Source organism: Triticum urartu, chromosome 7A, assembly GCF_056163025.1.
Source record: "Triticum urartu cultivar PI428250 chromosome 7A, HENAU_Tu73, whole genome shotgun sequence".
In the NCBI taxonomy this organism is placed as follows: domain Eukaryota; kingdom Viridiplantae; phylum Streptophyta; class Magnoliopsida; order Poales; family Poaceae; genus Triticum; species Triticum urartu.
In genome coordinates, this window is record NC_141879.1 from 308,150,741 (window position 1) to 308,162,251 (window position 11,511).

The following is an 11,511-nucleotide window of genomic DNA, read 5'->3' on the forward strand; positions in this document are numbered from 1 at the left end:
CCCGTGAGTGGCAGGTTTTCATCTCTTAATTTGAGATGTACTCCACAAGACCATATCAAGCTTATCCTTTTGTTGTTGGTTTTCCAACAACTCCGCTCGACCCATTTCCTAAGGATGCCTTCTCAAGCTCTTTTGTGGCATAAGATGCCATTTTCTTCTCCATTCTTTTCCAATTATCTATATTCTATTCTTTCGTTCCGGATGCATTGTGATGTTGCTCTTTTCAACCATCATCTCGTTTGTCAAAGATCATGTTCTTTTTGTGCTTATCCTTTAATCGGATTGTGTGCCATTCTGCTCAAGTTCTTTTCGCCTTATCAAGCCTTGCATCTCTTTCAACCGGAGTGCTGTCTAAGATATTTCTTACTCCTTGTTCCATTCATTTAATAGTTCCGGAGGTAGTGTTTTGTAATGTCATCAAGTATCTTCTCATCTTATCATGTTCTTATTCAATTTCTCTTCTTTTCAATCGGAGTGCTGCCCGAAGTTGCTCTTCCTTGTTTCTCTTTTCTGACGGAGACTGTTAACTTCATTCATCTCCGTTGTATTCTTTTCTCGAATGGCTTAACCTTTTTCAAGGTTCTTTGGTCTCACTCGTTTGTCAAAGAAGCAACTTAGTTTTACCTCTTCTCTCTCTCTTCCGTTTTCCCTCCGGTGCCATTCTAGATCTCGGGACGAGATCCTCTCGTAGTGGTGGAGTGTTGTAACGCCCCGTGACCGATGTGCCAGGTGTCGTCCAGTTATTCGTTGTTGTTGCCCTGTCATTGCTTGCGTGTCATGCATTTCATATCATGTCATCATGTGCATTTCATTTGCATACATGTTCGTCTAATGCATCCGAGCATTTTCCCCGTTGTCCATTTTGCATTCCGGCGCTCCTATCTCCTCCGGTGGTCCTTTCTACCTTTCTTTCATGTGTGGGGGGTTAGACATTTCTGGATTGAACCGAGACTTGCCAAGCGGCCTTGGTTTACTACCGGTACACCGCCTGTCAAGTTTCGTACCATTTGGACTTCGTTTGATACTCCAACGGTTAACCGAGGGACCAAAAAGGCCTCGTGTGTGTTGCAGCCCAACACCCTTCCAATTTGGCCCAAACCCCACCAAAACCCTCTCCATCATCTAGAGCGTTCGATCACGATCGCGTGGCCAAAAACCGCACCTCATTTGGACTCTCCTAGCTCCCTCTACCTATAAAAGAGCACCCCTCCCCGGAATTTCGGATCATTTCGCGGATGAACCCTAGATCCACTCCTCCCCGCGCCGCCAGACATGTCCGCCTGGTGGCCGGATGCGTCCGCCGCCTCCCGCGCCCTATCCGCAGCTGCCACCTGTCCTCCGCCGCCGTCTCCACCGCGCCGGCCCGCGGAGCCCATCGCGGGCCCGCGCGAGCCCGCGCCGCCGCCGTCGTTCGCCCGATTCGGCCCGCGCCTCAACGCCTTGTCTCCGCCGCCGGAACCCTAGCACCGCCCCGTGCGCCGCTCGCCGTCTCTGTCGCCGGCGACCTCCGCCGAGCCACCGCCCCTCTCGACTTCCTCCGCCGCCCGCGCGCCCGTCCGCCTCCGAGCCGCCGCGCCCCGCCTGCCCCTCCTCGCCGCCGACGTCACGCTCCGCCGCGCCGGACGCCCTTCGCATCGCCGGCGACCTCGCCGGAGCCCGTCCCGGCCGGATCTGCTCCGGTGGATGAGATCCACCGGGAGTTGGTCCAAACACCGCCCCCGCGCCCCGGATTCCGTCGTCCCAGATATCCTTGTCCCGTTGACTTTTTCGCGGAGGTATAATTTCACTAAGTCCCCGAAATTCCCAGATTCATATGCCCATGTTCATCATGTCGTAACTCCGCATCCATAGCTCCGTTTTGGGCACATAGCATATCAAAATGTTCGTCTCAGAGAGTACATCATTTCATCTCATTGCATCATTTTCATTTGAGTTCATCTTGATGCCCGAAATACTGTTGGAAGAATGCTATTTGAGATAATTGTCAGATCTGCTGCTCCAATTAGATATTTTTCATTTTTGCCATGATTATTGTGTGCATGATATGCCCCTAAGCTCTACATGAGTTTTGTTATATGCTTTGCCATCTTTCTAGAGGTGCAAATCATGTATTTTTGTGAGGTGTGTGGTGACTAGCATAAGCTTGCAAAGTGGTGCATTCGTTAATACTGATTTCAGGGACTTAGCAATTCCACTAAGTCCTTGGACTGTTTATCTCAATATGCCATATGTTCATGTTGTTTCCTAGTGATCCGTGCCTCTTTTGAGGATGATCAGTAAAGATGTTTTGTTAATCTTGTAGTGCTCTATCCATCCATGTCTTTGTTTGCAATTATGGAGCACCCTAGCTTGAGTCAATCGAGCTCATTATGGAGCACCCTAGCTTGAGTCAATCGAGCTCTACTTTTGCTATTTTCGTAAATCTGGGCAGATTGTCTACTTGTTAGCGATTTTGCAGAGGATGTTGTAGTTGATCCGTGCATGCTATGTTATTGTTCTTGCCATGTCTAGCTTGTATAATGTGTTTTCTTAATGGGTGTATGCTTAGATTGTCATGACTTGCTCTGTAGTGAGTGCATCGAGCTTGTAAACATGCCTACTTGATATCTGATTTGCATGTTCCAGTTTTTCACTAAGTCTGGGATCTGATTATGTTTTTGCCATGTTCACATGCCTGCAATTGTATTTTCTGATCCCTTTTGGCTCAAGGTCACTAAGGGACTCTTGTTAAGCTCTTTGAGTAGCTCCATGCCATGCTTTACTTTGCCTTGTTTAGGTCCTGTAGCATATAGTTTTCATGCTCCAAAGTGTGCTATCTGATCTGAAATTCCACACAAGTGCTAATTTCACAAAGTCTGAAATCTGTTGGTCAAATGCATTTTTGCCATGCTTGTTTGAACCTGTTAATGGATGAATTGGCCGTAACTCAGTGTTCATCTTTTGTTAAGCATCATGAATGGATCCCTGCCATGTATTGTGTTGCCATGTTTGAGTGCTGTAGCATGTTCATCTTATTGCATTTAGATGACTACTTGCTGTAAATCGCAGAACGTGGTCATATTTGAATTGCTTGCCATTTCCAAACCGTAACTCCGATTCCGGTGATCTTTATATCGTTTTCAAGCGATTTCATCTCACCTTTCCAGTGGCACACTTGGATTTCCAAGTTGAGGCCAGGTTCAATCATTCCTTTGCAAATCATGCATATGCATCGCATACCGCATCCCGCATATCATACCTTGTTCATGTGTTGGTTGTTTACTATGTTGTGTGCTTCTTTCCGGTGTTTGCTTCTTCGGGTTGGTTCCGGTAACGTCGTGATTGTGAGGACCCATTCGACTACGTCCGTTTGTCTTCTTCATGGACTCATTCTTCTTCCTTGCGGGATTTCAGGCAAGATGACCATACCCTCGAAATCACTTCCATCTTTGCTTGCTAGTTGCTCGCTCTTTTGCGATACCTATCACTTGCTTATCATGCCTCCCATATTGTTGAATCAAGCCTCTAACCCACCTTGTCCTAGCAAACCGTTGTTTGGCTATGTTACCGCTTTGCTCAGCCCCTCTTATAGCGTTGTTAGTTGCAGGTGAAGATCGAAGTTTGTTCCTTGTTGGAACATGGAAATGTTGTTCCTTGTTGGAACATGTTTACTTGTTGGGATATCACAATATATCTTATTTAATTAATGCATCTATATACTTGGTAAAGGGTGGAAGGCTCGGCCTTATGCCTGGTGTTTTGTTCCACTCTTGCCGCCCTAGTTTCCGTCATATCGGTGTTATGTTCCCGGATTTTGCGTTCCTTACGCGCTTGGGTAATAATGGGAACCCCTTGACAGTTCGCCTTGAATAAAACTCCTCCAGCAATGCCCAACCTTAGTTTTACCATTTGCACTAACAACCTACCACCTTCCCTTGGGTTCTGCAGACTCAAGGGTCATCTTTATTCTAACCCCCCCCCCCGGGCCAGTGCTCCTCTGAGTGTTGGTCCGACCGAGCAGACTGCGGGGCCACCTCGGGGCAGCTTGAGATTTGGTTTTACTCGTAGGATGTCTCATCTGAGTGTGCCCTGAGAACGAGATATGTGCAGCTCCTATCGGGATTTGTCGGCACATTCGGGCGGTGTTGCTGGATTTGTTCTAACCTGTCGAAATGTCTTGATGAGCCGGGATACCGAGTCTGATCGGAATGTCTCGGGAGGAGGTCTATTCCTTCATTGACCGTGAGAGCTTGTCATGGGCTAAGTTGGGACACCCCTGCAGGGTTTTGAACTTTCGAAAGCCGTGCCCGCGGTTATGGGCAGATGGGAATTTGTTAATGTCCGGTTGTAGAAAACCTGAAGTTGACCTTAATTAAAATACATCAACCGCGTGTGTAATTGTGATGGTCTCTTTTTGGCGGAGTCCGGGAAGTGAACACGGTGTTGGAGTTATGCTTGACGTAGGTTGTTTTAGGATCACTTCTTGATCATACTTTTATCGACCGTGCTTTGCCTTCTCTTCTCGCTCTCATTTGCGTATGTTAGCCTCCATATATGCTAGTCGCTTGCTGCAGCTCCACCTTATACCTTTACCTTACCCATAAGCTTAAATAGTCTTGATCGCGAGGGTGCGAGATTGCTGAGTCCCCGTGGCTCACAGATACTTCCAAAACCAGCTTGCAGGTGCCGACGAGACCGTGCAGATGACGCAACCAAGCTTAGGAGGAGCTCGATGAAGATCTTGTCCTTTGTGTTGTTTCGTTCTAGTTGATCAGTAGTGGAGCCCGGTTGGGGTCGATCGGGGACCTTGTCGCTTTTGGGGTTTCTTATTTTATTTTGGGTTCCGTAGTCGGACCTTGATTGTAGCTGGATGATGTAATGCTTTATTCATGTATTTGTGTGAAGTGGCGATTGTAAGCCAACTATGTATCTCCTTCCCTTATGTATTACATGGGCTGTGTGAAGATTACCTCACTTGCGACATTGCTTTCAATGCGGTTATGCCTCTAAGTCGTGCTTCAACACGTAGGAGATATAGCCGCATCGAGGGCGTTACACATGTCTCCTCATTCATCAGAAAAAGGACACATAACAAAACATGAGGAATAAGCCACCTGCGGAAGAAATGATAACTTACACCAGGCTCAACAGGATTAAACATCTAGCAACAAGCAAAAAAAGAGAAAATCAGATACAAGCACTGTTTTTACTCCTGGAGCAAAAAGGCAAAAGAAAAAGGACAATGTTGAAAACACCGTCGACACTAGTACCTTGCAGCATCAGCCATTACCTCTAATGGTACTCCCGCCAACAGCACCAACTGCCACGAAGAAACAAGGTGAACGCAAGAATAAAAACAAACGACAAAGGGTAGAAAAAGAACAAGACGATACCAACAGCAAAGGTTCAGATACCAATGATGACGACGATGACAGAGAACATGATGCAAATTTCATTCCTACAGACGGCGATGATGCCAAAGAGCATGACAGCGACGCAGAACATGACGACGATGTAAAAACACACTTATGTACTAATTTTGAATACCACTATTCAACACTCAGGATCTAACGTTCCTTTCTAATGAAACCCTTTCTTTCTGTCTTCTGAAACAGCCCAAATCATGCCAGAAGGACAGAAAGAGGAGAAAGACAAGCGGAAAAGAATTGGCAGCACCAACGGTTGACGAAGAATAGCAAGAAACAAATGAAGAGAAATGCCAAATCAAGGCAGGGGCAGCATTCGCTCATGTCAAGAAAGCATGGAATTTACTTAAAGAACGTCACAAGCAAGATATTAGGACGGCAAGATTTGGCAGCATAGAGAACTACAAAATAACGGGCTCCATCTGCAGACCGCTTGTAGCACACATCTACGACAACCTGGACACAGAAAGCATGACAATAACCTTCGGTGATGGTACCGAAGACAAGAAAATCAAGATTACCAAGGAAGCTATACACAAGGTGTTTGGATACCCAAACGGCACGAAAAATTCAGCACCAAGGCCAGCGAAGAGCCCAACTTCAATGAAAGAACTGATGTCAGACCTTGGCTTCAAACATACAAATTTCACGCAAAAGAACTGTTCACGGAGCTAAAAATGGTGGAACTAGATGACGAACAGTCAAACAGGAAATCAATTAAAATATTTTTCCTTATTATTTTCCACAATGTTGTCTGTGGGTCAAGCGCCGCTATCTTCGCCCGACAAGCTATAATGGTAGAGGACATGGACTATCTAGAAATGGCAAAGATGGATTTTTGCGAGGTAATCGTCGAAAGTATTAAGGAAGGAGCCAAGATATGGCAGAACCACAAAAATTTGCCTCAGGAAGAAAAGAACAAAAAGCATGTCAATGGTTTGGCACAGGGGCCAGTAATCATGTACCTCGACTCACTGCTGCTGCCAACCGACACAAAAGAAATGCGGAAGATTGCAAAGACAATGGACAAGACCTCATTACCACGAGCAAACCATCTCAAAGAGAGTGACCTAGCAAAAATAGCTAGAGCAGACATGAAAAGGGACGGAAAAGCACGACCAGATGACTATGAATTTGGCAAAATACAGCTATAGCTATATTGTACATAAATCAGTCCTTCCCTTTTTGAAAACAGTTTGCATTCTAATCAACTCCATTCCACCGAAACAATGCAGACATGGAAAGTAACAGCAGAGAGGATCTTCTATGCCAGCACAGCATCAACTTCGTCTTCAATTCACCAGATAGCACGAGAACATCGCAAACAACAGCAACACCAGAACACGACCAAACTGCTACTACCTCCACCCAAACGCCGGCGCGAACCACGTGTCGGCACCAGTGGAAGCAGGGAACCAAACAAAAGCATCAGCACAGGACCAGAAGAAAGATTCCAAAGGATAAACAAATTGTTGGAAAAAGTGCTCCATGAAGCAGAACAGATACCCGCAGTAACCACCAGGGTTGAACACCAATGCAATGAAAAAGAAGAGAGAATGGATGAAAAAACAAGAACTCAGTCGTGCAACAAACAATTGCCCTGATGGATTCATTAGAACAACTCAGACAATTTCAGGACATAGTTTGCACAAGGTACCTAACAGACAACGCGACCCTGCAAACACTAGAGCAAGCAGATCTAGCAGCCTCAAGTAGACTAGTCGATGCCAACCACACGAATGAAATCGTAGCCACAACAAAACAAATAGAAAGGAGAAAAGGAAAGAAAGACGAAGAGAGGAAGAGAAGAACAAAATCAAGGGACATAGGCATAGACAAGAAGAAGATAAAGCGACAAAAACAGGTAAATAAATAGTAATGCATGGTGCCATACGCACCCTAAAGCAAACCCCTGTTTTCGTACCTCAACTGAAAAGAACTGTCTCAATGCTTTCAGGAACGTACCAATAGCACGCCAGGCCAAGATGAACTACAACAGCAGGATGGTGTCAACAACCCCAAAAACAAAAATGAACGCAACAAACAAAGCAACCTCACAACAGAAAATGCTACAACAACAACTACCCCAACACAAGCACAAGATACGATCGACGTTAGAACCTGTGAAGAGGTCGGTATGAACATCCATTTTTCCTTTCAAAACTGGATAGAGTTATAAGTTAACTGACAAACCTCCAACAAAATATAGGATCAGCTGGAGAACAATCAAGTCAGCAGCCCCGCCAACCAAATGCAAGAGGCTAGCCCACAATCAACCATTAGCATAACAAACGACAAAGAAGAAGAAAACAACGAAGAGGAGGTAAACTTCCATAGCCCACTATACCCCACACTGAAAACTCATAAATGGCAGGAAAGAAAGTGAACCGCAAACTCATATTATTTGATCTCCAGGTATCACAAGCACTGCAAGACCAAGATACAACCCGTGTTGAAATTGAACCCCATAGTGAACCTCAAACAGACGAAGGCATCACAGAATAGGAACTTTGTGTGCAAGAGATTTCTAGTGCCACAACATTGCAGATCACCATCACGAGTACAAAGGAGAAAGCCCAAGACATCCCAGTCGATGAGAAACAAGAGACTGTTATACCTGACAAAGAAACAGTCGATGCAGGCACGAATAACCCAGTCATCAACACGGAGGTAAAAATTCAACAACAACAACCACTTTTCAAAATACTTATGATGTCTGAACTACCTAATACACCCCGCCACCACAATAAAAAGATTATAAGGGATGTCTCACCATTTTCTTTGAAAAAATGCAGGAAACAAACGAGTACGCTCATCTTGAAGATCAAGAACTTCAAACAACAACATCTGAAGAGGTGAGGTTACAAAGCTCAGACACAAATGAAGCTCAATTTATAGTTTCAATTTTTATTAAACAGGAAGAGGAAGCAAGCGAAAGCACTGGCATAGACATTCAACAAGAAAAACAAGAGGACAACACGAGACAAGGAGAAGCCGTAGTTCCAGCAGTAGACAGTCCTGCAACTCCAGAGAAAGAGGTCTTATAAAAAATTTGTAACTGAACAGTCAGAGATGCACCCATTTCTTAAATATTTTTTGTGTTGGTGCAGGCACAAGAAGCTCAAGAAACCACCAATAATCAAGACCATCAAACACAACCAGAGGAGCGCAATGAACAACCCGAACATGTTCTTCAAACGGTAGACAATAATGCCACTAAAGACCAAGCCACAAAAAATTCACTCATCAAACAACAGGTACCAGAGACAGCGGCAGCGTCAACGACTGAAAAGGTAAACTTACGAAACCTGCAACTATGAAATTATAAAATTGCTGCGTGCACAATCAAATAAACTCCAACCTACCACATTTGTATTCACTCCAATGCACTCTCACTTTGCCGCCTCTATGTTTGAACAGCTACAAGAAAAAAACAAGGTCAGTGACGATGAACAGCAAAATAAAGAGCAAGAGAAGGACCCAAAACCACCACTGAACGAAGAATCAGCGGTAACAACAACAAATACAGAGGTGAAAACACATAATACCTCTTCACAAACTTATACTTCAAAAACACGCATTTGACATTTCACTACTTTCCTGCATCGCAGAGAGAGGAGACCAATGAGCAAAAGGAGGGCACTGAAGAAGGGCAACATGTTCTTCAAAAGGCAGACATCAACGTCATAGAAGACCAAGCCCCAAAATATTCACTCACCAAAAAACACGCGGCAGCGACAACGACTGAAAAGGTAAAGTTACATAAGTTGATCCTATCAAAGTATAAAATAGCTATGTGGAACCTCAAATGCACTGCCACTTAGCCACATGTGTGTTTCAAAAGCTACAAGACAAAAACGACGCCAGCGGCGATGAACTACAAAATAAAGAAGAAGAAGATGCCCAAAAACCTCCACTCAATGAAGAACAAGCACAACATTCAGCAACAGCAACGAGAACAGTAGCAGAGACAACAGTAGAAGCAACGACTGAGGAGGTAAAGTTACGTAAGCTTATTCTATGAAAATATAAAGTAGTTCCATGAGAACTCAAATGCACTCAAACTTAGCCACCTTTATGATTGAATAGCTGCAAGACAAAAACCATGACAGTGACGATGAACACCAAAACAAAGAACAGGAGGATCCTCAAGAAACTACACTCAACGAAGAACGGGTGGAACAGTCAGCATCACCAACGACGGCTCAATAGGTGAAGTTGCACAAAATGTTTCCACAAAATTACGACTTAATCAAAATCAAAATAGCTCAAACCACACATAGAACGCTTCGCTATTTTCCCATAACAGCTGCTATAATTAAAATAAAGTAGCAAGTTAAATTATTTCAATGCTTTTTCAATAATAACGCAGAAACAGGAAGAAGGCGACCACGAAGATACAAGCAATGAAGCAGACACACACACATTGTTCCAGAGAAAGAAGCAGAAACCATCAAAGAAAACCCTACACCGTCGTACGATGCCAATTCCCCTAGCAGAGAGGTCAGTGCCAACCAGGTCGAGACTAAAAAACAAGACGGAAAAGACCACTATCAAGACACGACGGTTGACAAGGATAAACATGATGCCAAGAAAGGCGCAGACGACTCAAATGACGATGGAGCGGAAACTGAACAAAAGGGTACAACGCAAAAAGAATAACATAACATGCCGCAAGAAGTAGAAGAAGAACAAGAAAGGAACAACACTGGACAAGACATATCTTCTAGCATCGAAGCAGGCAAGACAATAGAAACTTAATTGCTATCTTGTGATCTTGTGACTTGGAATTATCTACATTAAATTCAAAATCATCGCAGGCACAATGGAGAAAGGGGACAAAGATAGTGATTCCGTCAACAAAGCCATCGAAGACATGTACAACGCTGTATGCAAGCCATGGACACAGAGAGAAATGTAAGTTCATGCAACTAACACAAAACACATTATTACACACGATCATTTTGACTGTATCATGTGTAAACTAAAACATTTTTCTAAATATACTTTCCAGGGATGAGCTTTTCATTACAACGAACAAGTTTGATGTCAATCTAGGCCATGTCGTCGAAAGTTTCGAGGTCAGTAAATCAGTACGCACCGAAGCAATCGAGCCCATGCTAACAATCTTGAGGAAACAACTAAATGGCACAAGGAGAAAGATTCTGTCGTTAAGAAACACTGTAAGTAAAGATCATGGCAAAAGAATCACGTTTAAAACAATATATATGACTTTATAAATAGATAAACTTCCCCTATAACTGAACTGACAAATTCCCTTTGTGTATCTGTGACAAAACAAGCAGCACTCGATAAAGGAAGCTGACGATGAAGATCCAATGTGCTACAGAAATAATGATCGAGAACACATTAGAAAAAAAAATTACTACCTGCCAGGCTTACATCATTTTTCAACATGCAAGAAGAACAAAAACTGCAATATTATAACATGGTAAGCAGATCAGCTTGCGTATATGTTATGCAAAGTTCTATTTTTATTTTATGTTTCTAAATATAAGAAGATTTCCAAATGTTTTCTTTTTATTTTTTGTTTTGCAGTTCCTTCTACCATGTTCGGTGCGCGGGTTTGAGCAAGACAAAACTATAAGTCATTACTTCACCATTACAGTTCACATGCAAAAACAGTGCTTTGAACTCCTTGACTCTTCAACTGCATATCCAGGCACAATAGAATTCTTTAACAATGTAACCAGCAAATTAATAAAAATATAGAAGCATGTAAGCACAGAGCTACAGCTTTCACAAAAAAGCATCGACCGTTTCAAAAGGGTCAAACTGCAGGTGCCACTTCAAGGAGAAGACACGTAAGCACTTCCAACATTTCACTTCTTTCTTTTTTTCAATGCAAGTTTCACTACTACAATTACTGAAATAATTCTGTTCTTTCGTCTTTTCAATGGAACAATTACCACTACCATTGCTCCAACATTTCTCTTCTTTCCGTTTCTTGAATACTCCCTCCGGCCCTTTTTACTCTGCATATTAGGTTTGTCCGAAGTCAATCTCATCCAACTTTGACCAAGTTTATATAAAAAATTATAGACATTCACATAACAACACCAATATCATTAGATTCATCTTGGAA